Genomic DNA, 24,478 nt, shown 5'->3' with positions numbered 1-24,478 from the left:
CAGAGGTGAGAACTCAAGGTCCTGTGAACATTCCCGATCTCAGGACATGCCTAGTTCCCTTCGAAAGCCCTGTGACATCTGGGAGATCAATGTGTCTTTATTGTCAGCTAAACTACAAAGGTGGGGGGTGAGAGCTATGTGGAAAAAGGTTTAAAATCTTCTGCTTTAGACATTACATGGTGCATTTTCATGAGGGAGTCTATCAAGACTGAAATGTCTCATGTTTCTCAATTTTGTGTTCCCTCACACACCAGGGGGTAAATGTATCAATGTCCGGATTCTTCAACTCCGGCGAGATCGGTGTCCTCAGCGCTTAAATTTAAAGCAGCGCCGCTTTAAATTTAAGCGCTGAAGACGCCGATCTCGCCGGAGTTGAAGAATCCGGACATTGATACATTTACCCCCAGGTCTTAGCTAGTAAGTAGTTTTTTTTATTTCCTATTTTATTTTCTAAAGCTCATTTGTGTAACATATGGTATGTCTTGTTATTACATTTTGTAAATAAGCTTGGAAACATCTTTCAGATTAAATACATTTTATCTAGAGTATTCTCCGTGATTCTTTGTGATCCTACAAAGCCCAGGGAGGCTCATGCTACATGTTTATGTGATTAAAGTGAGAAACATTAATAAATGGTTCTGGTGAACGTAAGGACGCCATAATAAATCCTTTGTGGTGACAGAAAAGGTGTATTCATTGCTACGTGCCGCCGCGACTTGATGACGTCACTGACATCCGCAACGCTGTTATCGGTGCTGTTAAGGGGGTAATGTAAGTATGCGGGCGTGGACAATGTACAACGCTTTGTAAAGTACATTGTCCATGGCTGCATTCTACATCAAGGTCCTCCGGTACCACGAGTGACAGGATTACATGCAGCTACTCAGCAGAAAAGTGTCCCTGGAAATCATTTAAAACGTGATGGCAACTGTAACTGTCTGTAAGGAGCATGGGGCAATCCTATTGGCATTTTTAGAAGTTTTAAAATACTTTATTTAACCTTGCTGTAGGTTAGGCTGACATGCCACATTCCCTCCTTTTGGGTTTTTCAACTACAGGAACCCATGCAAGGCTGTGAAATATTCTCTCTTGCTTGCTCTGGACTGAGAACAAATGCTGACCGTCTACTCGTCTCCTGGTATAAAGAATTGCAGTCCCGGTTTCAGGTAACTTGTACCTCCATCCCTCTCTTGGTAGCTCAGGTTAGAAGTAGCAGGGGGCCGAATGCAGTGTGGAGGAGATAAACTATACAAGTTCAGGGAGAAGATCGGTTCTGCCGGGAAGCAGCGGTGAGCTCTGCCAAACCCTCTGTTAACCACTTACTCATGTTAAACCATTCATCTACCTGCACCTATGTATTTTCTGACCCATAAACCCACTCCCAGCCTGTGCCCCGGCTTGTCCACAATCTCAAAGTGAGGTATGGGAGAAAGTGGGTACGGAATTACTAAATTATAGCACATTTACTCACAGTACTTTACCACATCTAAATACCTCCCTGGAGATGAGTCCTGTGTTGCTGAGATCCTACAGTTACTATTAAGCAGCTTTAATTACTTTACAAAAGAAAATAGCATGTTGGAGGCAGATATACACTGTGTAATGAATGATATTCCCTCATGCAGGAAGACAGAGTGGAGTATGTTGGAGACTGTACCTAGGAACAGCTGGACAGGGGCTGGCTAGGCGGGTGGGCAAGGGGGCATCTGCCCCCCTCCCCTCTCCCGGACCTTGAGATGGGTCACAGGGCTAACTGCATTTCTTTCCCTTTAAAATGTTCCTAATAGGCAGCTGAGCAGAGTCTCCGAGTCTCTGAGATTTGCCAGTCAGTCCCTGCAGCCAGATAATAAAATGTGATGGATAGTTGTGATCCTTGTTATGTGTCATATATCAGGATTACACCCGCTGTACAGCAAGAGTGACAAATACTGTGACCAACAACCCAGGGACTAGGATCTAGTAGTGGGATTTATTACAAGAAATAAGTATCATTAATGTCCCTCTATCTTTCTCATATCTATCTATCTAATTATCTCCTGTCTATCTATCTATCTATCTATCTATCTATCTATCTATCTCATATATATTTATCTATCTATCTATCTATCTCATATATATTTATCTATCTATCTATCTCATATATATCTATCTATCTATCTATCTCATATCTATTTATCTATCTATCTATCTCATATCTATTTATCTATCTATCTATCTATCTATCTATCTATCTATCTATCTCATATCTATCTATCTATCTCATATCTATTTATCTATCTATCTATCTATCTATCTCATATCTATCTATCTATCTCATATCTATTTATCTATCTATCTATCTATCTATCTATCTATCTATCTCATATCTATCTATCTATCTCATATCTATTTATCTATCTATCTATCTATCTCATATCTATCTATCTATCTCATATCTATTTATCTATCTATCTATCTATCTATCTATCTATCTCATATCTATTTATCTATCTATCTATCTCATATCTATCTATCTATCTATCTCATATCTATTTATCTATCTATCTCATATCTATCTATCTATCTCATATCTATTTATCTATCTATCTATCTATCTATCTATCTATCTCATATCTATCTATCTATCTTATATCTATCTATCTAATTATCTCATATCTATTTATCTATCTAATTATCTCATATTTATCTATCTATCTAATTATCTCATATATATCTATCTATCTAATTATCTCATATATATATATCTATCTAATTATCTCAAATCTATCCATCTATCTATCTATCTATCTAATTATCTCAAATCTATCTATCTAATTATCTCATATCTATCTATCTAATTATCTCAAATCTATCTATCTATCTATTTATCTCATATCTATTTATCTATCTATCTAATTATCTCAAATCTATTTATTTATCTATCTAATTATCTCAAATCTATTTATCTATCTATCTAATTATCTCATATCTATCTCTATCTATCTATCTAATTATCTCATATCTATCTAATTATCTCAAATCTATCTATCTATCTATCTATTTATCTCATCTCTATTTATCTATCTATCTAATTATCTCAAATCTATTTATCTATCTATCTAATTATCTCATATCTATCTATTTATCTATCTAATTATCTCATATCTATCTATCTATCTAATTATCTCATATCTATCTAATTATATCATATCTATCTATCTCATATATATCTATCTAATTATCTCATATCTATTTATCTATCTAATTATATCATATCTATATATCTAATTATCTCATATCTATCTATCTATTTATCTCATATCTATTTATCTATCTATCTAATTATCTCATATTTATCTATCTAATTATCTCATATCTATCTAATTATCTCATATCTATCTATCTATTTATCTCATATCTATTTATCTATCTATCTAATTATCTCATATCTATCTATCTATCTCTATCTATCTATCTAATTATCTCATATCTATCTATCTAACTCATATCCATCTGATATCTATCTATCTAATTATCACATATCTATCTCATATCTATCTTATATGTATCTATCTAATATCTGGTTCCACATAGGGAGAGTGAAAAAGCGGATGTGAGATATGGCATTAAATGTGCATCAAAAAATATGGTATTAGTAATTGAACCCTATTGGCTTCCCTCTTTAAGGGACATATTTGTTATAGTACAAAAAGCATCACAGTAATACATGTACCTGACCAATCCCCATCATTAAATATATTGATTTACAGTACATTCCCCCTTACCACTAATTTCCCCCGTTCACCCCTAACCCATACTTGCCGACTTGTGAGATCTCCCTTTTGGGAAGGCAGATCTCACTGCCAATTTCTGGCGGCGTGGTTAAGTGGAAAACATCATTTGGCCCCACCACCGAAACGGTCACAACCATAATAGCCTACCACAGCAGGGGGCAGGCCCGTAATGATTCGTGAATCCATCACTAAGCCCCGCCCCCTCCACTCAACTAACTAAACTGTTCGGGATCCGTGAGGTTGCCCTGGTCTTCCGTTGGGAGGACTCCCAGAAATTTGGGAATCTCCCAGACATTCCAGGAGAGTAGGAAACTATGCCCAAACCACATCTTTTTCCCTTCCCATTATTCTTCTCTTGTTCCAGGTGTTCTATAAATTTTGCCATCCTACAGACACAACTGACTTACCACACGTATAGTTAAGACCCTGTATACTAAAGGGTTACGAGCAACTTCGTTTAGTAGAGGATTATCTTTCATTATATGCTATTCCTTTGCAGAAGTTTTGCTATAAAATATTGTGTCAGAATGAAATACAGATTATGCGTTTTGGGTTTTTTTTTAAAGAATTTTTCTAGTAAAAATATTTTCAGGAATTGGCAATGACTGGTAATGGTATAAGTGATAAAATGATTAGACTGTTCTCAATTGACGTTGTGTGCCCACATTGTGACGGTAACATAAACCTTTGTGCCAGACAGCAAAATCATAAAGCAAAGGTACTTAGCTAGGAACAAAATAAATGTAATCCCTTAACAGCTGTTTTTAGTGAAGGCTTTTGTAAATGATTCCTCATTATGATCCATGTGCCCTTAGTTTACTGGCCAAATGCATTATTTGTGTCCCTTCAGCCACCCAAGCGTAAAATTCTTGCAATCTGTCCTGGCACACGCCATGCCAGGGGCCGCCAACAGAACTGCATCCAAATTATAAGTTCAGGAAAGATTCTGGACAGTGAGACAACATCTGTTGAGTATTTACAAAGCTGGAAGGGGTTCTGATTGTCATTAATATCTGTTATCGGAAGACAGGGATAGAGACATTTATTGATAATACAGTCATGGCCAAAAGTTCTGAGAATGACACAAGAATTGGTTTTCACAAAGTTTGCTGCTTCAGTGTTTTTAGACCTTTTTGTCAGATGTTGCTATGGTTACTGAAGTAATATTACAAGTGTTTTATAAGTGTCAAAGGCTTTTATTGACAATTACATTAAGTTTATGCGAATATTCAATATTTGCAGTGTTGATCCTTCTGCAATTCGCCCTGGCATGCTGTCAATCAACTTCTGGGCCACATACTGACTGATGGCCGCCCATTCTTGTCTAATCAATGCTTGGAGTTTGTCAGAATTTGTGGGTTTTTGTTTGTCCACCCAACTCTTGAGGATTGACCACAAGTTCTCAATGGGATTAAGGTCTGGGGAGTTTCCTGGGGATGGACCCAAAATTTTGATGTTCTGATCTCCAAGCCACTTATTTATCATTTTTGCCTTATGGCAAGGTGCTCCATCATGCTGGAAAAGGCATTGTTCATCACCAAACTGTTCTTGGATGGTTGGGAGAAGTTGCTCTTGGAGGATGTTTTCTTTATTCATGGCTGTGTTCTTAGGCAAAATTGTGAGTGAGAAGCACCCCCACACATGAATGGTGTCAGGATGCTTTACTGTTGACATGACACAGGACTGATGGTAGCGCTCACATTTCCTTCTCCGGACACACGTTTTTTAAGATGCCCCAAACAATCTGAAAGGGGATTCATCAGAGAAAATGACTTTACCCCAGTCCTCAGCAGTCCAATCCCTGTACCTTTTGCAGAATATCAGTCTGTCCCTGATGTTTTCCTGGAGAGAAGTGGCTTCTTTGCTGGCTTTGTTAACACCAGGCCATCCTCCAAAAGTCTGTGCCTCACTGTGCATTCAGATGCACTCACATCTGCCTGCTGCCATTCCTGAACAAGCTCTGCACTGGTGGTGCCCTGATCCCACAGCTGAATCCACTTTAGGAGACAATCCTGGCACTTGTTGGATGTTCTTGGGCGCCCTGAAGCCTTCTTCACAACTATTAAACCTCTCTCCTTGAAGTTCTTGATGAGCCGATAAATGGTTGATTTAGGTGCAATCTTACTAGCAGCAATATCCTTGCCTGTGAAGCTCTTTTAGTGCAAAGCAATGTTGATTGCACATGTTTCCTTGCAGTTAACCATGGTTAACAGAGGAAAAACAATGATTTCAAGCACCACCCTCCTTTTAAAGCTTCCAGTCTGTTATTCTAACTCAATCAGCATGACAGAGTGATTTTCAGCATTGTCCTCGTTAAAACTCACCTGTGTTAACGAGAGATTCACTGACCTGATGTCAGCTGGTACTTTTGTGGCAGGACTGAACTGCAGTGGAAATGTTGTTTTTGGGATAAAGTTCATTGTCATGGCAAAGAGGGACTTTGAAATGAATTGCAATTCATCTGATCCCTCTTAATGACATTCTGGAGTGTATACAAATTGTTCAAATCTGGAGGCCATATCTCCAGAAGGATATAAATACATTAGAGACTGTACAAAGAAGGGTAACTAAAATGGTGCATGGCCTACAGCACAATATGTGTAGTTTGGAGCAGAGAAGGGAAAGGGGGGGCATGATAGGAACTTTCAAGTATATCCGGGGTTTGAACAAGATACAGATGGGAAACATTCTTCAAAGGAAGAGAAGTATTAGAACACGAGGACATGTACTGACACTGGGGGGAAGAGAAGTATTAGAACACGAGGACATGCACTGACACTGGGGGGAAGAGAAGTATTAGAACACGAGGACATGTACTGACACTGGGGGGAAGAGAAGTAGTAGAACACGAGGACATGTACTGACACTGGGGGGGAAGAGAAGTATTAGAACACGAGGACATATACTGACACTGGGGGGAAGAGAAGTATTAGAACACGAGGACATGTACTGACACTGGGGGGAAGAGAAGTATTAGAACACGAGGACATGTACTGACACTGGGGGGGGAAGAGAAGTATTAGAACATGAGGACATGTACTGACACTGGGGGGAAGAGAAGTATTAGAACACGAGGACATGCACTGACACTGGGGGGAAGAGAAGTAGTAGAACACGAGGACATGTACTGACACTGGGGGGAAGTAGGTTCAGAGGAAATCTGAGGAACAACTACTTCACAGAAAGGGTAGTGGATAAGTGGAATAGCCTCCCATCAGAGGTGGTAGAGGCTAATACAGTGGAGCAGTTTAAACATGCTTGGGATAGACATAAGAATATCCTTATAAAGAATAAATGATTAAATAGGATTTAAGGTACCATAAGTTAATAATAAAAATGGGCATGCTAGATAGGCCAAGCAGTTCTTATCTGCCGTCAAATTCTATGTTTCTATCATAAAAACTGAGGCAGCAGAGTTTGTAAAAAATAAAACTTTTGGCCATGACTGTTCAGAAGCTGTGTGCTATGTAGACATGTATCATATAGAAGCCACATTAAGAGATATTTATCACAATCATGTTAAATTTGGTGGGAAATGGTGGAGATTTGACTATTTTTTTATGTATATAAAATATACAAATATTTACACAACACTATACACTCTTAGGGTTATATCTACTAAACTGCGGTTTTGAAAAAGTGGAGATGTTGCCTATAGCAACCAATCAGATTCTAGCTGTCATTTATTTAGTACATTCTACAAAATGATAACTAGAATCTGATTGATTGCTATAGGCAACATCTCCACTTTTTCAAAGCTGCAGTTTAGTAAATATACCCCTTAGTCAGTTACAGTTTTCTTTTGACCAGTTTAGGTTACAATCATAGTTCTTTTATACCTGGGACATGGGCAGCACGGTGGCTTAGTGGTTAGCACTTCTGCCTCACAGCGCTGGGGTCATGAGTTCAATTCCCGACCATGGCCTTATCTGTGTGAAGTTTGTATGTTCTTCCCGTGTTTGCGTGGGTTTCCTCCCACACTCCAAAAACATACTAGTAAGTTAATTGGCGACTATCAAATTGACCCTAGTCTCTCCCTCTCTCCGTCTGTGTGCGTGTTAGGGAATTTAGACTGTAAGCTCCAATGGGCCAGGGACTGATGTGAATGAGTTCTCTGTACAGTGCTGCGGAATTAGTGGCGCTATATAAATAAATGGTGATGATGATGGGATGCAGGAAGACAAAAAGGGTCTATTGCAAAGCTGGTAAACTGCTTCTCAACTGCCCCAAGGCCATTTTGTGACATTGTGGGCCTTATTCAGAGTTAAGTTCAAAGCAAAAAAACAGGAGCAAAAACGATAGTGCACTTAAGGGGAGGCAATTTTAAATTATGTGGACAGATAACAGTGCAAAAATAATGCTGCCCAGTATTTGTGTGCTACATGCAAAAGCAGCCAGTATTTTCCCTACATGCAATAAATAAATACAATACATGCATTTGCACCCTGTGCAGTGCAACATGGTTTGCCCAGGAGCAAATTTGCTCCTTTTATTTGCTTTGCTCATCTCTCTGAATAAGGTCCTATATCATTTTATAAACTATATTTAATCTAGTGGAACTGAAAGCGCCAATCTGCCAAGCTGACTCAAGCATGTGCATACCATGGCCTTATCTGTGTGGAGTTTGTATGTTCTCCCTGTGTTTGCGTGGGTTTCCTCCGGGTGCTCCGGTTTCCTCCCACACTCCAAAAACATACTGCTAGGTTAATTAGCTGCTATCAAAAATTGACCCTAGTCTCTGGCTGTCTGTCTCCCTCTTTGTCTGTCTGTGTCTGTGTCTGTGTGAGTGTGTGTCTATATTAGGGAATTTAGACTGTAAGCTCCAATGGGGCAGGGACTGATGTGAATGAGTTCTCTGTACAGCGCTGCGGAATTAGTGGCGCTATATAAAGAAATGATGATGATGATGATGATGATGATATCTGCAAAGACTGGCCAGGCAAAGAGGAAGCTAACACTTATCACTCAATTATTTTTCAATCTGTGGGAGGCCCATTAAACACCGGGTACTTAGTTCTCCGTTTTGCAATTTCACAATCACCATGTGAAATGTAAAAACAATACTTGTGAGCAGAAGCAAATCAAACTGAGTGTGTTCCATTTTTACAATATGATTGAAATAAAATAGTCTTAATGTAAATGTTCTTTTCACACAGTAAAAAAATTACAAGGAATTCAAAGGTTTTCTAAGGAAGGGAGTTTCTACAGTAAGAGCAATCAAGTTGTGAAATTTTGCCCCAATAAATAATGGCATATTCAATACCATTTATCTTAAAAAGAACATAAATACAAAATGTTATTAATATAAGAAATTATTACAATGGAATTAAAAATGTCTGTTTTCCAGAGGAGAATAAAGTGTATTTTCTAGCCTCTTCATAGATGTCAGAATAGTGCTGGTTACAAAGAAAATGAATCTAAGGTTGCTCACTGCATGCTGGCATATTTCTGTGATGGTCCATCCCACATCCTTGAAATCAATGAATAGGCAGACCTTTGTTTATTTAATTTGCCTTTACAATGACACAATGACAATAACATAAGAATAGGTGATCACAGCAAAGGGTCATAACAAAGGATTTACATTTTATTTTTCTTTCTCTATTGAGGAACAGAACAATCCACTTTGAGACAGCTTCCAATCACATACCTGCTAATCATTAAAGCATAGATGCCTTCTCTCCCCTGGAATGTCTGGGAGACTCCCAAATATCTGGGAGCATGCTGTTACAGGCCAAAAATAGTGATGACATTTTGGGAGGGGGGGAGCCAATGAGGGGATTTTTTAACTTTTTAACTGTTTGGTTACTAATTATGCTGATATGCAGGAAGACCATGGTCAGACAGCACTAAGTATGGTAGTTCTCATGCAGTCATATATAAGCACCAAACAAAGCTGGGATCTCATAGCCTTTTTCCAGGACAACATACCTGTCAGGAGTTTGGGAGAGAAACAGTGGCAGATTGAGGCATTCCAATACATCTAAACTTTTCCCCACTGCTTAATTCCCTGGCACTCGGGTGCTTAGCATTACTGATCAGCACTGCGACAACTGGGCTGATTGACTTAATGGGATAGGATCCAGGTGACTTTATAAGGCTCCCGGCAACACACTCTCATTGTCTGTTATAGCATCAGCTTTGGCCCTGTGCCCTGTATCTGTTTTTCTGTCTGTTGGATTTTTGTTCCCTGTTTATTTATTGACCGTTCTTGTCTGCCGCCTGTACTGACCTTTGCCTGTATATTGAGTATCCTTGTCTACCGCCTGCTCCTGACCACAATATATCCTTAGTATGCACCAGTTTATAAATATAAGCCTATACTCAGGGGCAGGCTGGTCTGGAGAGCATCTGTCCCCCGGGCCGGTCCCATAGTGAGCCAACTTGGGCTGGGTCACTGGGCCACTTGCATTTTTCTACCTTTAAAATGTTCCTAAAAGGCTGCTGAGTCGAGTCTTGCCCCCTGGGCTAAAATTTGCCAGCCCTCCCCCTGCCTATACTATTGCATTAAGACCTAGGGGCAACTGAGTATCAGTGAGCAGAAATAGCTGTGTGGGAAACAGGGGCAGCTACCGGTGAAGAGTGGACCTTTAGTTTTGTAGGTTTATTAAGCTACTTGTGGTAGTGGCGGAACTACCATTGCTGTGGCAGGTGCTGTGCCCCGGGGCCCATGGAGATAATGGGGCCCAATCCATGGCAGATGCAGAGGGTTGGGGGCCCTGGGTCCCTCTTCCCCGCTCACAGCTCACTAGTTCTGCCACTGACTTGTAGCATACATTACAATGCAACAGGTAAGCTTTGGTGTAGATTTCTCTTTTTGTGTTGAAGCTTTACTTCTTCTTTAAACTTTACAGAGGTTGATGAACAAGTAACACTACGAGGCTGTGGAAAAACGCTTCAGGTGATAGAATATTTACTGCTTCAAGTTTCCACATAACAATCCCCACTGCTGATAAAGTCAAGGTAATGTAATTAAGTTGTGTGTGCCTGTTTTTCTGGGACTGCAATATTCTTTGGAGACCACCTAATTGTAGCTCTGCAGAGGTTTATAGAAAGTGCAGTACGGCTTCCACAGATTCAGTTCTCTGGACAGACACAGAGCAGAGGAAGCGCATGACTGAGGCTAATTGGAGGTGAATCCCTGTTTCATCTCGACAATTCCACATACCCTCATTCTTGACGCTTTGGATAAGGGACCAGATGGGCTGACCTTTTCAAAAATGCATTCATGAACGTATAATGATTCTGTTTCTTGAAACAAGTCAAGTAAATCAACATGCTACAAACAGCCTCATGCATTATTCATTACATTACAGATGTTGCAGCTGGGAACACAGTTGTGAGGTTTGGGGAAGGCTGACAAATGCTGAACAGGTTAGAAAGCGGAGACGAAATGTAACAATGGGACAGGATAGCATGTATCAGAGAGCATTATGAACATGAGATAAGTTTCTTTGTCAGCAAAGAAGAGAGAAAACTGTTCTCAAGAGTCATTTACAAAGCTGCAAAAATATAAGTTTACAGCACAAATTTTTCTATGGAAGCCCAAGGTGTGTGCTCCAAATCACTCTGTGTGTGTCTAAATTCCCTAACACATCGGTTCCCAAAGTGTGTGCCGCGGCTCACAGGGGTGTCGCGGTGCTGTCACAGAGGTGCCGCAGGCGGGGAGAGAAGAAAATAAAAACAACAAAAAACTTACTAATCCGGTGGCGCCCGGTAGCCAGCATCCTCCTCTGCCGCTTGTCACTGAATGTCGGACGTCATCACGCCCCACATTCAGTGAGAAGCGGCAGGAGGGACTAGGATGCTGGGTCCCGGGCGCCGCCAGATTGGTAAGTTTTTTTTTTGGTTGTTTTTTTTTCTTCTCTTCCTTGCCCCCGGGATGCAGACAGGGCACAGAGTGTGGGGAGATGCAGAGGGGGCACAGAGTGAGGGATGATGCAGAGGGGGCACAGAGTGAGGGGAGATGCAGAGAGGGCACAGAGTGAGGGATGATGCAGAGGGGGCACAGAGTGTGTGGAGATGCAGAGGGTGCACAGAGTGAGGGGAGATGCAGAGGGGGCACAGAGTGTGTGGAGATGCAGAGGGGGCACAGAGTGTGTGGAGATGCAGAGGGGGCACAGAGTGTGTGGAGATACAGAGGGGGCACAGAGTGTATGGAGTGGCAGAGGGGGCACAGAGTGTATGGAGTGGCAGAGGGAGCACAGAGTGTGGGGAGATGCAGAGGGGGCACAGAGTGAGGGGAGATGCAGAGGGGGCACAGAGTGAGGGAAGATGCAGAGGGGGCACAGAGTGTGTGGAGATGCAGAGGGTGCACAGAGTGAGGGGAGATGCAGAGGGGGCACAGAGTGTGGGGAGATGCAGAGGGGGCACAGAGTGTGTGGAGATGCAGAGGGGGCACAGAGTGTGTGGAGATACAGAGGGGGCACAGAGTGTATGGAGTGGCAGAGGGGGCACAGAGTGTATGGAGTGGCAGAGGGAGCACAGAGTGTGGGGAGATGCAGAGGGGGCACAGAGTGAGGGGAGATGCAGAGGGGGCACAGAGTGTGTGGAGATGCAGAGGGTGCACAGAGTGAGGAGAGATGTAGAGGGGGCACAGAGTTAGTGGAGATGCAGAGGGGCCACAGAGTGAGGAGAGATGCAGAGGGGGCACAGAGTGAGGGGGGATGAAGAGGGGGCACAGAGTGTGGGGAGATGCAGAGGGGGCACAGAGTGTGGGGAGATGCAGAGGGGGCACAGAGTGTGGGGAGATGCAGAGGGGGCACAGAGTGTGGGGAGATGCAGAGGGGGCACAGAGTGTGGGGAGATGCAGAGGGGGCACAGAGTGTGTGGAGTTGCAGAGGGGGCACAGAGTGTGTGGAGATGCAGAGGGTGCACAGAGTGAGGAGAGATGTAGAGGGGGCACAGAGTTAGTGGAGATGCAGAGGGGCCACAGAGTGAGGGGAGATGCAGAGGGGGCACAGAGTGTGGGGAGATGCAGAGGGAGCACAGAGTGAGGGGAGATGAAGAGGGGGCACAGAGTGTGGGGAGATGAAGAGGGGGCACAGAGTGTGGGGAGATGCAGAGGGGGCACAGAGTGAGGGGAGATGAAGAGGGGGCACAGAGTGTGGGGAGATGCAGAGGGGGCACAGAGTGTGGGGAGATGCAGAGGGGGCACAGAGTGTGGGGAGATGCAGAGGGAGCACAGAGTGTGTGGAGATGCAGAGGGGGCACAGAGTGTGTGGAGATGCAGAGGGAGCACAGAGTGTGTGGAGATGCAGAGGGGGCACAGAGTGTGGGGAGATGCAGAGGTGGCACAGTGTGAGTTAGCTGTAAATTATTCTTTGACAGAAAAATAATTGAAAAAAATATATAAACATTTTCTTTTCCCTTGGATTTATGTGTATTATTTTTGCATAAAACTAAATAAGTATTTCTGTCCTGACCTAAATACTTATTAAGTTTTTTTTACCCAACTGCTTATAAAATGGGACTGCTCGGTAATTATTTTGGAGGGGTACCTTGGAAAAATAATGGAGACTCTAAGGGTGCCGCGAACTGCAAAAGTTTGGGAACCACTGCAGGGCCTAACATATACAAACACACAGACTGAGAGAGACTAAGGGCAATTTCAAAGCAGCCAATTAACCTACCAGTATGTTTTTGGATTGTGGGAAGAAACCAGAGCACCCAGAGGAAGCCCATGCAAACACGGGGAGAACACATGATTACCACATGATTACTAGATAGGAGAGATGCTCATCACTTTGTACTGATTTAAAACTCAATCAAATTTCGCCATTTGTCTGGTTAACCACTGGTTCTAAATTTGTGTTCATCGCTCGTGTTAAAGTTTTTCTGTTTTCATTCGAGGTTCACTGTAGCAAATTTATATTTTGCATTAACATGTAGCAAACTAAGCTTAATGTACACAAATATTGCACTTTTGAAAAAAGATACGTAGCCAATTCAACCTTCTTTTCTATAGTTACTAAGAACTCGACCCAATATAGATGCATTCAGGAGCTCCAATTACAAAGAGACTTTAGTTCTTTAGGCTCATATCTAAGGAATACAGGTGAAATTTGTGTACATTGTTAACACATGTTGCTATTTGATGTGCAAAACATTACACGATTATCTTTCGCCCTGTCTACCTTTCCCCACAACGTGGTTGAGACGGTTTACGTCAAACAAAGCATTAGCATCATACTGTATTAGCACATTAACTGCACACCAGTGGATTCAATAAAGTTTACTACCAATGAATAATTAACAGGTTTTCTTCAGGGCATTAAGCAGACACTTTATTTCCTCTAAAAAAATTGTACAGTAAAGCATTATTTAAAGCTGCACAACCACCTACTACCTAAACTTTACTAATCTGCAAATTCTACGAGCCGGGGTCCCCAAGAAAGACTGCAGCATGATTCTTCTGACAGGCCTGTGATACGGCACGGTACCTGACAGCTGAGGGTCCTGCCCGACGGGTCCCCCCCACTGATTTCACGCTTACATGTTCTTTGACCTCTATGACAGAACCAATTTTCACAATTTCTCTCTAATTGGATTTTACTGCAAATCATTTTAATTTTTTAGTTTACGCAATTTAATTTTAGATTGTAGGATAAAAAGAGGAGACATTATTTGAGACATTGTTTTCTTTCTATTTTCCAAACTTTATGCTCCCATGCAAACACAATCTCTTAGATATACATAGAAGCGTTTACTCTGCACTCCCTCGTGAATGCTGACTACCTATAATCAAAGGACCTTCACATCTATATCAATAACTTCAAATAATTAAAGGTACCTGGCGATTTCACGCATGAAAGATGAAAGTCCTAAAATCTACATTCAACTATTGTGACAAAACAATATCTATATATTTTTCCAAGGTTAAATTCTTTGGGAATAATCAAGAAGAATTTATTCCAAAAGGGGTGAAATAACTTTTTAAAGGATTATTAGAGCACCATTTGTTCTGGATTTTGTGACTGCGAAAGAATTTTCAGAAGGGACTCACAAATGAACTTTTACACCTTTGAATATATTGTTTTGACACCCTCTATGTATGTATATTTTTTTTAGGACTTTCATCCTTCATGTATGATTTTTTTTTTAAGGTATTAATACATTTTCTTAGATGTCTCTGACATCTAAGTGCATTGTCTGGAGAGCCTCTTACTCTACCTCTTCAATGGAAACACCATTGATGAAACTGGAACTATCAGGTAGAATTATTAAGACCTGCTGCTGCGTCAGCACGCCAACCGGTATACAGCAGGATGTCATTGTATGGCCTGGTGCGGGCATAAGCAAACTCAGTTCCAGATGCATTTACATCCATGCACGCAAACAGCTTAATGGTTCTCATTAAGGCCTTATATGAGTCCTGATTTTACCAATACAGTCCAATTTTATCTTCTGGAAAATTTGAGGGGTTCTCCACCCTATATGTGGAGTGGGAATGGCATCTCCGGGCGTGGTTGGACCAAAGCCAAGGCTAACCAATCGCGTGCCACCATTCCTAAGTATGTCATCTTCCCTTTTCATATCTCTCATGGGTTTTATCCAAGCAAACATACCATGAATTAAGAAATGCTGATAACAGCTAATGGAGAAAGGTGCCCAAAACCCATTCACCTCATTTGACGCCTGAAAAAAAAAACAAGAGGTGGCTTCAGTGGTATGAGCCAATCCCAGGGGTTTAGCTTTAACCCAAACCTACGCTTTATATCATAATCATCATTTATTTATATAGCGCCACTAATTCCGCAGCGCTGTACAGAGAACTCATTCACATCAGTCCCTGCCCCATTGGAGCTTACAGTCTAAATTTCCTAACACACACAGACACAGACATAGAGACTAGGGTCAATTTGATAACAGCCAATTAACCTACTAGTATGTTTTTGGAGTGTGGGAGGAAACCCATGCAAACATGGGGAGAACATACAAACTCCACACAGATAAGGCCATGGTCAGGAATTGAACTCATAACCCCAGTGCTGTGAGGCAGAAGTGCTAACCACTGAGCCACTGTGCTGCCCATATATAAGATTCTAGTTTCAGTAAGAAGACAGCAGCTATATGCCAGGTCGCTCTATGTGGGTGAGTCTCTAACAACACCTAGCACTTTGTTGCTAAGTGAGATCAGTACCTGCATCCAAGCATGTATTTCTGTGTTACTTTTTCCGAAATACTTAACCGCTAATCCTCTCTATCTCCTCATCTGTACACTGCAAGGTCCAAGCAAGTGACCTCTCCTATAGTACTTATCTGCTCTCCTGCCGGCTTAATCTGTTTATCCCTAGGTTCGGTTTGTACATGTATCACAGCGCCAGGTCAACTCTTTCGCTGCTGAAATCGCACAGGGCTTGCTAGATGCTCAGCACTTAAGGAGTTAACCAGACCTCAGGCCACTTTTCCTACAAATAAACATGTTTAGTTTATTTTGTCCCCGTGACAGCTGCGTGCAGTAATCCCTTGCCCTCGATGGATAGCTTTGGAATAACATAGAAGACATTTGAGGTCTTGTGGCAGCACGAGGGTTAATATAGTGTCAATGTTTCTATGATACACTATAGCTCAGATAAGGCAAAAGCACTCAGTGATTTAACAACTGACTATGTATCAGTGAGTAAATATTTAATGTCAACATTTGTATCTTAAAGAATAATACCGGGTAATGTGATAAAAAAAAAAAGGAAAAGGAAAAGAAAACCACATAATGGTTACTGGTAATTAATTTTATCTGTTAAACAATAATACCAAACAGAACCAAGGATGAACATGGCATTTCCATTCTGTTTGTTCTACTAAGCGTCATAAGTCATATGGTTGCTTCTGACCAGTTGACGGCGAGGTATCTGTAATGTGACCTAAATATCTGTCGTCTGTTTATAGCATTTCGTAAACCCTTTGGGGTATATTTACTAAGCTGCGGGTTTGAACAAGTGGAGATGTTGCCTATAGCAACCAATCAGATTCTAGCTGTCATTTATTTAGTACATTCTACAAAACGACAGCTAGAATCTGATTGGTTGCTTTAGGCAACATCTCCACTTTTTCAAACCCACAGTTTAGTAAATATACCCCTAAGGGTCTTTTTTTCATCTATTCAGAAGAGTCACAGATCCAGACATTTGTGTCCAGGACTTCATATGCTGGGGCCTAGTGCAACAGGCAGAATACACTTCTTTAACTCAGATAATAGAGTAGATTTTACTAAACCTTCAAATAAGGAACAGTGGAGGTGTTGCCTATAGCAACCAATCAGATTCTAGCTATCATTTATCTAGTACAATGTAGAAAAAGATAGCCAGAATCTGATTGGCTGTTACAGGCAACACCTCCACTCTTCTTTTTTAGATGTTTTAGTTTTAGTAAACTTACCCCAATATGCGGGGAGATATAAGTTATGGAGTTCAGTGGTTATAGGAGGAAGGAGGAAGAGCTGATAATGATCATCCTAGACTACAGAGGTCTACTGGGTACCATGGCCAAATGTAGCAATTGACATATACCAGGAGGAGCGCGTACGACCCTTTTATATATTTAAAATATGTTGCTATAAATCATGGAAAATCACAATGGGTTGTAAATTTTCTGATGACTTTAGCTTAGGTTACTTTTAAATAATGTTTTATAACTTCTAATATATACATTGTTTTTCCTTGTGTCCTCCTTCTGTGCTCTTTAGCCATGTCTTTATACAATCAGGAGTTCTTTTGTTTGGTTGCCTGGGATACCAAACTGCTGCGCTCTGTGCATTGGATATAATTAGATACCCAGAGCGGCTTTATGTCGTATTTCAGGGCAACGAAAGGAAATAACAAACCTAAGCCTAATCTTTACATAAACCAGGTATATACTTAGAGGAGCCCCCCTTCCGTTGGACATGGACTAACTGTGACTGTTCAGGTCAATCTCTGCAGGCACAGGTAGAATATGGAGCAGTGATGGGAGAGGAAACCAATCATTAGGAGCTTGTAGACAAACACCAGCCAATAGGATCAGAGGTAGTTAATTTGCGGAACTTATAATGCTGACACAGTTTAAAACGATCTAAAAATCACGATGAATATCTTGTCTGTTAGAGCAGAGCCGGCTGAGAGACGTCTGTTGAGGAATACGAATCTTCAAAACTGCTCCTTGCTGAATACAGACGTGCGTATACCCGATGTACGGACATTTTAAAAAAAATTGTACATTACATTCTTTTTGCATCTGTTAATGAATCAGGCCCCATTTCTTCTTCTTCTATTCTTTCCTAGAGAACCAAGGTCATAATAATATATAGCTCTTATCTTTGTCATGTAATTAAGTCCTCAACAGAAAATTGACCTTCACACCGTGGAATAAAATTATTTTTTTTATCCCTTTCTCCGGCTTTATAATTGTTTATCTAATTTGATTCTTAACCTTTCTTTCTTCAGTCCTTAACCTTTATGAATTCTATTACGATAGTTTGCCAGGAACCAATAAAGTATAATTTTATCAGACTTTCGTTCTTCTCTATCATCATCACCATTTATTTATATAGCGCCACTAATTCCGCAGCGCTGTACAGAGAACTCGCTCACATCAGTCCCTGCCCCATTGGGGCTTACAGTCTAAATTCCCTAACATACACACACAGACTACGGTCAATTTGTTAGCAGCCAATTAACCTACCAGTATGTTTTTTGGAGTGTGGGAGGAAACCGGAGCACCCGTAGGAAATCCACGCAAACTTAACCTTTACCAGGTGGGGCAACCTAAGTTTTATGTTTATATGCAAGAAGATCCACGTGTATCAGTCTCTTTCATATCCTAAATGTTATTCTTTATGTTCTCATGGGATTATCCATTTTCACCATGGGTGTTAGTTGTTTCGGTCCCCAGTGCGTCCCGCTTTTCCAAGACAGTCCCCCTGTTTTCAGCCAAAATGTCTAAATCACAAGTCATATAGTCCTATAATTTAAATTCCTTGTGAACCCATATTAACAGGGAAAGATAATAGGTTCTTATAACTGTTTTATCTTATTTGGGAACTAAAAGGAGAGATGGGCTTAATTTTATAACATAAGCAAACTTCAGGTATCATGAGAGCTCTGGATTTTCATGTAAAAATGATGCACTTAACTGGTCCTGTTAGTAGTTGACTGTCGTGTCTACCAGCATTTGTGTATTACTGAAGCCTTCCAGTAGAGGTCTCCACTAATGGTAAATACTAGAGATGCGCAGGCTCGGTTTTCTGAAAACCAAACTTAAGGGATCAGAGTAGGCTTGTGAGCCGGCTCGGTATCTCCGCGCTTCCTCGGATCTGAATCGAGGCAAAACGTCATCGTTGCGTTGTTGGATCTTGCGGGTTTTGGATTCCATAAGTACCTTCCTCCCCAGGAGATCCAGCGCCATTGCTCACACAGAAACAGAGGTACCAGTGTTCTTGTCACTCTCCAGTCTCCAGTGACTTTGCTCAGTGCCATTGCTCATACAGAAACAGGAGGGGTAGTAGTGTTCTTGTCACTCTCCAGTCTCCAGTGCCATTGCTCAGTGCCATTGCTCACACAGAAACAGGGGTAGCAGTGTTCTTGTCACTCTCCGGTCTCCAGTGCCATTGCTCAGTGCCATTGCTCATACAGAAACAGGAGGGGAAGCAGTGTTCTTGTCACTCTCCAGTCTCCAGTGCCATTGCTCAGTGCCATTCCTCATACAGAAACAGGAGGGGAAGCAGTGTTCTTGTCACTCTCCAGTCTCCAGTGCCATTGCTCCGTGCCATTGCTCATACAGAAACAGGAGGGGAAGCAGTGTTCTTGTCACTCTCCAGTCTCCAATGCCATTGCTCAGTGCCATTGCTCATACAGAAACAGGAGGGGAAGCAGTGTTCTTGTCACTCTCCAGTCTCCAGTGCCATTGCTCAGTGCCATTGCTCATACAGAAACAGTAGGGGAAGCAGTGTTCTTGTCACTCTCCAGTCTCCAATGCCATTGCTCAGTGCCATTGCTCATACAGAAACAGGAGGGGTAGCAGTGTTCTTGTCACTTGGCAAAAAGTTACTGGAAATTATTGGAAATTAATGTTATTGAGGTTAATAATAATGTAGGGATAAAAAGAGGCAAATTATATGATTTTAGCAAAACATAATCAGGATCCAAAACCAAAACACAAAGTTACTCTAGATTCAAAACCAAAACACAGGGTCAGTGAACATCTCTAGTAAATACTGGACATGGCGGTAGTGGAACTAAGGGAGGGTATAATCCTCCAAAAATGGTCAAGTCCTTGAAAATCACTGTTGTGTAGAATAATCTCCGTGTAAGGGAACATCTAATCTTGTGCACACAGTTTATTACTTTCAAGCTTCTTTTTTTTATTTTTTTTAAGTTAATTATCTTAAGTGACGGCCTAGCTCTGTTGAATAGACAAGACGTTATTGGTTTAATCTTGTAATCTATATCACTGGCACTAGTGCATGCAAATAGAATTCTGCTAATTAAATGGTGTCTTCTTTGGCTATGTGTCTTAGTGAGGAGCTTTATATTACCCTGATCTCTTGCGTGCTATTCCGTTTCAGCAATGTGTATAAATGAACCACATAAATAACATCGGTTCCATATTTATCAGCTGGATATCACTGCAGCTTAAGAAGAGAACATTAGGTGAGGACAACTCAATGTTTAATAGGTTAAAGCAGGACAGTCCAACAGGCAGCACATATTAGTTAACCATAGGAGCGCCATTACTTTTTATTACGCTAAGCCCGCCAACACTTGTGGCACTACAAGTGACAGAATGACTTGCCGCCCACGTGCATGCTGGCACTTGAAGTGCTACAAGAGCGGACACTATATTTGAACATTCAAACCCTAGTACCCACTGGCCAGGAATACCAGGAGAGGTCCGGTGCTACTTAGCATTGGGCCGTGCACAGCGATCATTTGTTTTGGCCCCACCCCTGAGGACCGGGCCTGATGCTGAGGAGCACAGGCTGTTACAGAAGTGTTTACCTGGAGGTTTGCCCTATTCACTAACTCAGATACCTAGAAGCGCACAGGATTTAGAGGTTTTCAAACCACCACACATCATCAACGGTTTGGGTTTTCCCCCTCTAAACTGCAGGATAGTAGATCCTGCTGTTTGGAGGTGAAAGCGCAGGCAATGTGCGGCATGTTGAAAGCAATAAAAAAAAAAGCACTTTTTAGTAAATTTCTCTACTGGTTTATATATAGTTTTCCTTATATGCAATAAAGGATGTCAAAGTTGGTATGGGCCCAATATAGTTTACAAAAAGTTGTTGTAAAAGTAAGTATATGTCTTTATAATGTCCTTAAAATGCCTTACTTAAAATAAATGGAAGTATAAAATTGTTATTTCTATCTGTCATTTATAGCAGAACAGTGACAATATTGTTATGGCTTTTTGGCTAAACTACTTTACAATTAAGCAATTTAAAAGCAAATCCTGACACACGACTGCCATACAAATCACACTCTCCATTTGCTAACAAGACTGGACTAATTGATTATCTCTATTATACAGCAGATTTTTCTGCTAGCAGTAAATGCATTGGCCTTGATGGAAAATGAATAGAACTGTGATCAACAATGGAACAACAAAAGACATTCAACTAAATTGTCCTTTTTTTTTTTTTGCTTAACCTTCAGACAAACAATTGAGTAATCTGTTTGTGAAGACCAACAAAGCTGCTCTCCCCCCCCACCCCTCCGCCCATTTTCCCTCTCAAAACGCTGCACTGTTCTACAATTTAATTTTTGTTTTCACTTCTTGTCATTTTAAAATGATGCATTCTAAGACTGGCATCAAAATACAATATACTGTTGATGACATACCCGAAACATGCACTTATAGTCTATTCACCAACTCGGACACCTTAAAATCACTTGTTGTAAATGATAGAGGCTTATCTTGCAAACACGGTTTGGATATATACGAGCTGAAAGTTTTCTAGGTGATATTCTCTCTCTCCCACTTGCTTTTTTATTTCATCTGCAGTTAGTGAGGTAACAGGATCATTATTTCTTGAGTTCAACACACAAAACAGTGACAGACACATGAGACCCAGGGCCGGATTAAAGGAATGGAGGCTGAGTGTCCGACGGCCAGGAATGACGTCACTGGTAAAAGCGACAGTATTGTTAGTGCTGTTAAAGGGGATTGCCCCTTTAACAACACTAACAATACTGTCGCTTTTTAACAGTGACGTCATTTAACAGTGACGTCATTTCTGGCCGCCGGACACTCGATCTCTCTATTTTCTTGCAAGTCAGCTTTTCCAACAGTCAGCCCACTGTGGATGAAGGGAATGATAGTTTCATGATGACGCTGTAGGGGTAAGTAGTGTCGTCTTTATCAGAATCGTAATTTAGTACCCAACCCGTCTTTAATAGTACATGGGTGGAAGGTAAGCTATTAATATAGTGATGGAGTTTAGGTGGGGGCTAAATATTTAATGGATGCTATTTTATTTGTAAGGTGACACTGGGGCAATTTAATTTATTATTGGGGCCTATTAACTTAAGATGGGGTGACAGGACCTTTAATTTAATGCTGGGGTGGTTTGGGTCTATAATTAAATGTGGGGCTGAGTGTGGAGAGGAGGGCTATTTATTAAATGTGAATATTAATTATTTAATTATTATTATTATTATTATTAATTTTTATTTATAAGGCGCCACAAGGTGTCCGTAGCGCCGTACAGGGACAAACGAGTTACAGTACAAGGTGAGACAGCACAGTACAGTAAACAGTAAGCACAGTAACTCAGTAAGCTCAATGCACAGCTAGAGAGGGCGGGGGAAGGGGGAGGGAGGATCCACAAACAACGGAGCCCAAGAAGGAGGGCGTGGAAGACAGGGAGACCCCAGAGGGGACGGGGGGTGGAGGGTCCTTGAGGAGGAGGGATAAGTAGCTGGAGAGCAGAGTTAGGAGTGGTGGAAACAGGAGGAGAGATGGCCCTGCTCAGAGGAGCGTACAATCTAAGGGGAGGGGTGGACAGACAGAGAGACACAGGGGAGAGAGGGAGAGTAGGGGGACGGAGGCAGAAGATAAGGTAGGAAGTTAAGTGAGAGACTGAAAGGCTTTAAGAAAAAGGTGAGTTTTTAAAGCCCGTTTGAAACTGGACAGATTGGGGGAAGTTCTGATGGAGGGAGGGAGCTTGTTCCAGTGGAGGGGAGCAGCGCGGGCGAAGTCTTGGATACGCGCGTGGGAGGAGGTAATAAGGGGGGAATGGGAAATAGTTGTATTAAACGTAAATGCTATTAATTTATTACTGGGGCTGTTTGGAAGGAGGGTAATAGGTATATTTATTAAATGGGAATACTATTAATTTAATGTTAGGGTTGGTTGAAGGGAAATAGATCTATTTATCAAATGTGAGGACTATTGCTTTAATGTTGTGGCTGGAGAGAGACCTAATCATTAAATGTGGGTGCTGTTGGTTTGGCAGGGATGGTTGGAGTTTTCTAAATTTTATGTACCAGTATGTTTTCCCCAATAGGGCCTCCAACATTCCAGTATACAGACAAGCAACAACTGATCTAAAGAAACCAACAGCCACAGGTGGTGAAAGTGACAAGAACAGGTAGAAGAGAGGAGGACATACTGCCAACTGTTCTGAATCTGGTGGGAGCTATGTCCCTCTTCACACTGTTCTGCTCATGAAGGCAGAGCTGTGTGCATCTAACAGTAGTGCACAGAATTTTGCCTGTGTATTAGTCTAAAATTTGTCTAAAATGATAATAAATGTCTTAAGTGCACCAGGCTCCCCAACACCCCCTTTGCAGCGCTTCATGGTATTAGGTGGGCCTCAGTCATTGGTTTCCCCGGTGGCCCCTTAATGCCCCAGTCCGACACTGCTTGCATATATTGTACAAGTCCTACAAAAGCCCTCAATACAGTGACCGGAGGCTCCCTAGATAATATAGGAGAGTCTATGCCCACAACATACTGCACGGACGTGCAGCATATATAAAGTGTCTGCAGCATAGGCATACGTGCATACAATGGAAACCATCCACTTCTACATATACAAGTGTATAACTGCATATCCATCTGCATTCAACTGTTATTGCCTGATTGCCTGCTGTACTAACAGGTCTACAACTACTGTGAGTACCTGCATATATCTACTTTTGTTATCAAGTTCAATAAACAGCAACCTGTTCAAAAGCATTGTGGCTTCACATCCACACTAACACCGCTGACACCTTTAATAACATCAGATGGTATAACCAACAGATGCTGATGTTGGTGAACTGAGTCACAGACTTGTGCAAATGACAACAGCTAGTGTTATTCATAGGTTGCCGCTTAATACCTGTCCATATTATAAAGATTAACAGAGTCCCCCTCTAGTAACCTAGGAGTCTGTTACCCAGCACCCTAACAAAACAAAGCCTTCTGTGTGTCTATTACATACATCAAGGATTCCACAAGCTTCTACTAACTAACATTACCTGCTACTTGCTGAGATCTGAGAGCAAAGTCTCACAGTTTCACAGTTTATGAATAAGGAAAACATACTGGTTTCTGTATTCCTGGCTGTTAGCTGGTACACACCATGGTCTGTCCAATAATCAGGTATTTGCCATTTATCATAACTCCAGAAAGCCTGGAGTTTTACCATCTCTTACATAATTCCCTTTTAAAATGTCACAAGGTAAGTTTGGAGATCCACCTTAGGACAAGCCCCTTAAATACATACTTGTCTACCCTCCCAG

Source organism: Mixophyes fleayi, chromosome 7 (genome assembly GCF_038048845.1).
Source record: "Mixophyes fleayi isolate aMixFle1 chromosome 7, aMixFle1.hap1, whole genome shotgun sequence".
Taxonomy (NCBI): domain Eukaryota; kingdom Metazoa; phylum Chordata; class Amphibia; order Anura; family Limnodynastidae; genus Mixophyes; species Mixophyes fleayi.
Note: the sequence above shows the minus strand (reverse complement) of the source record.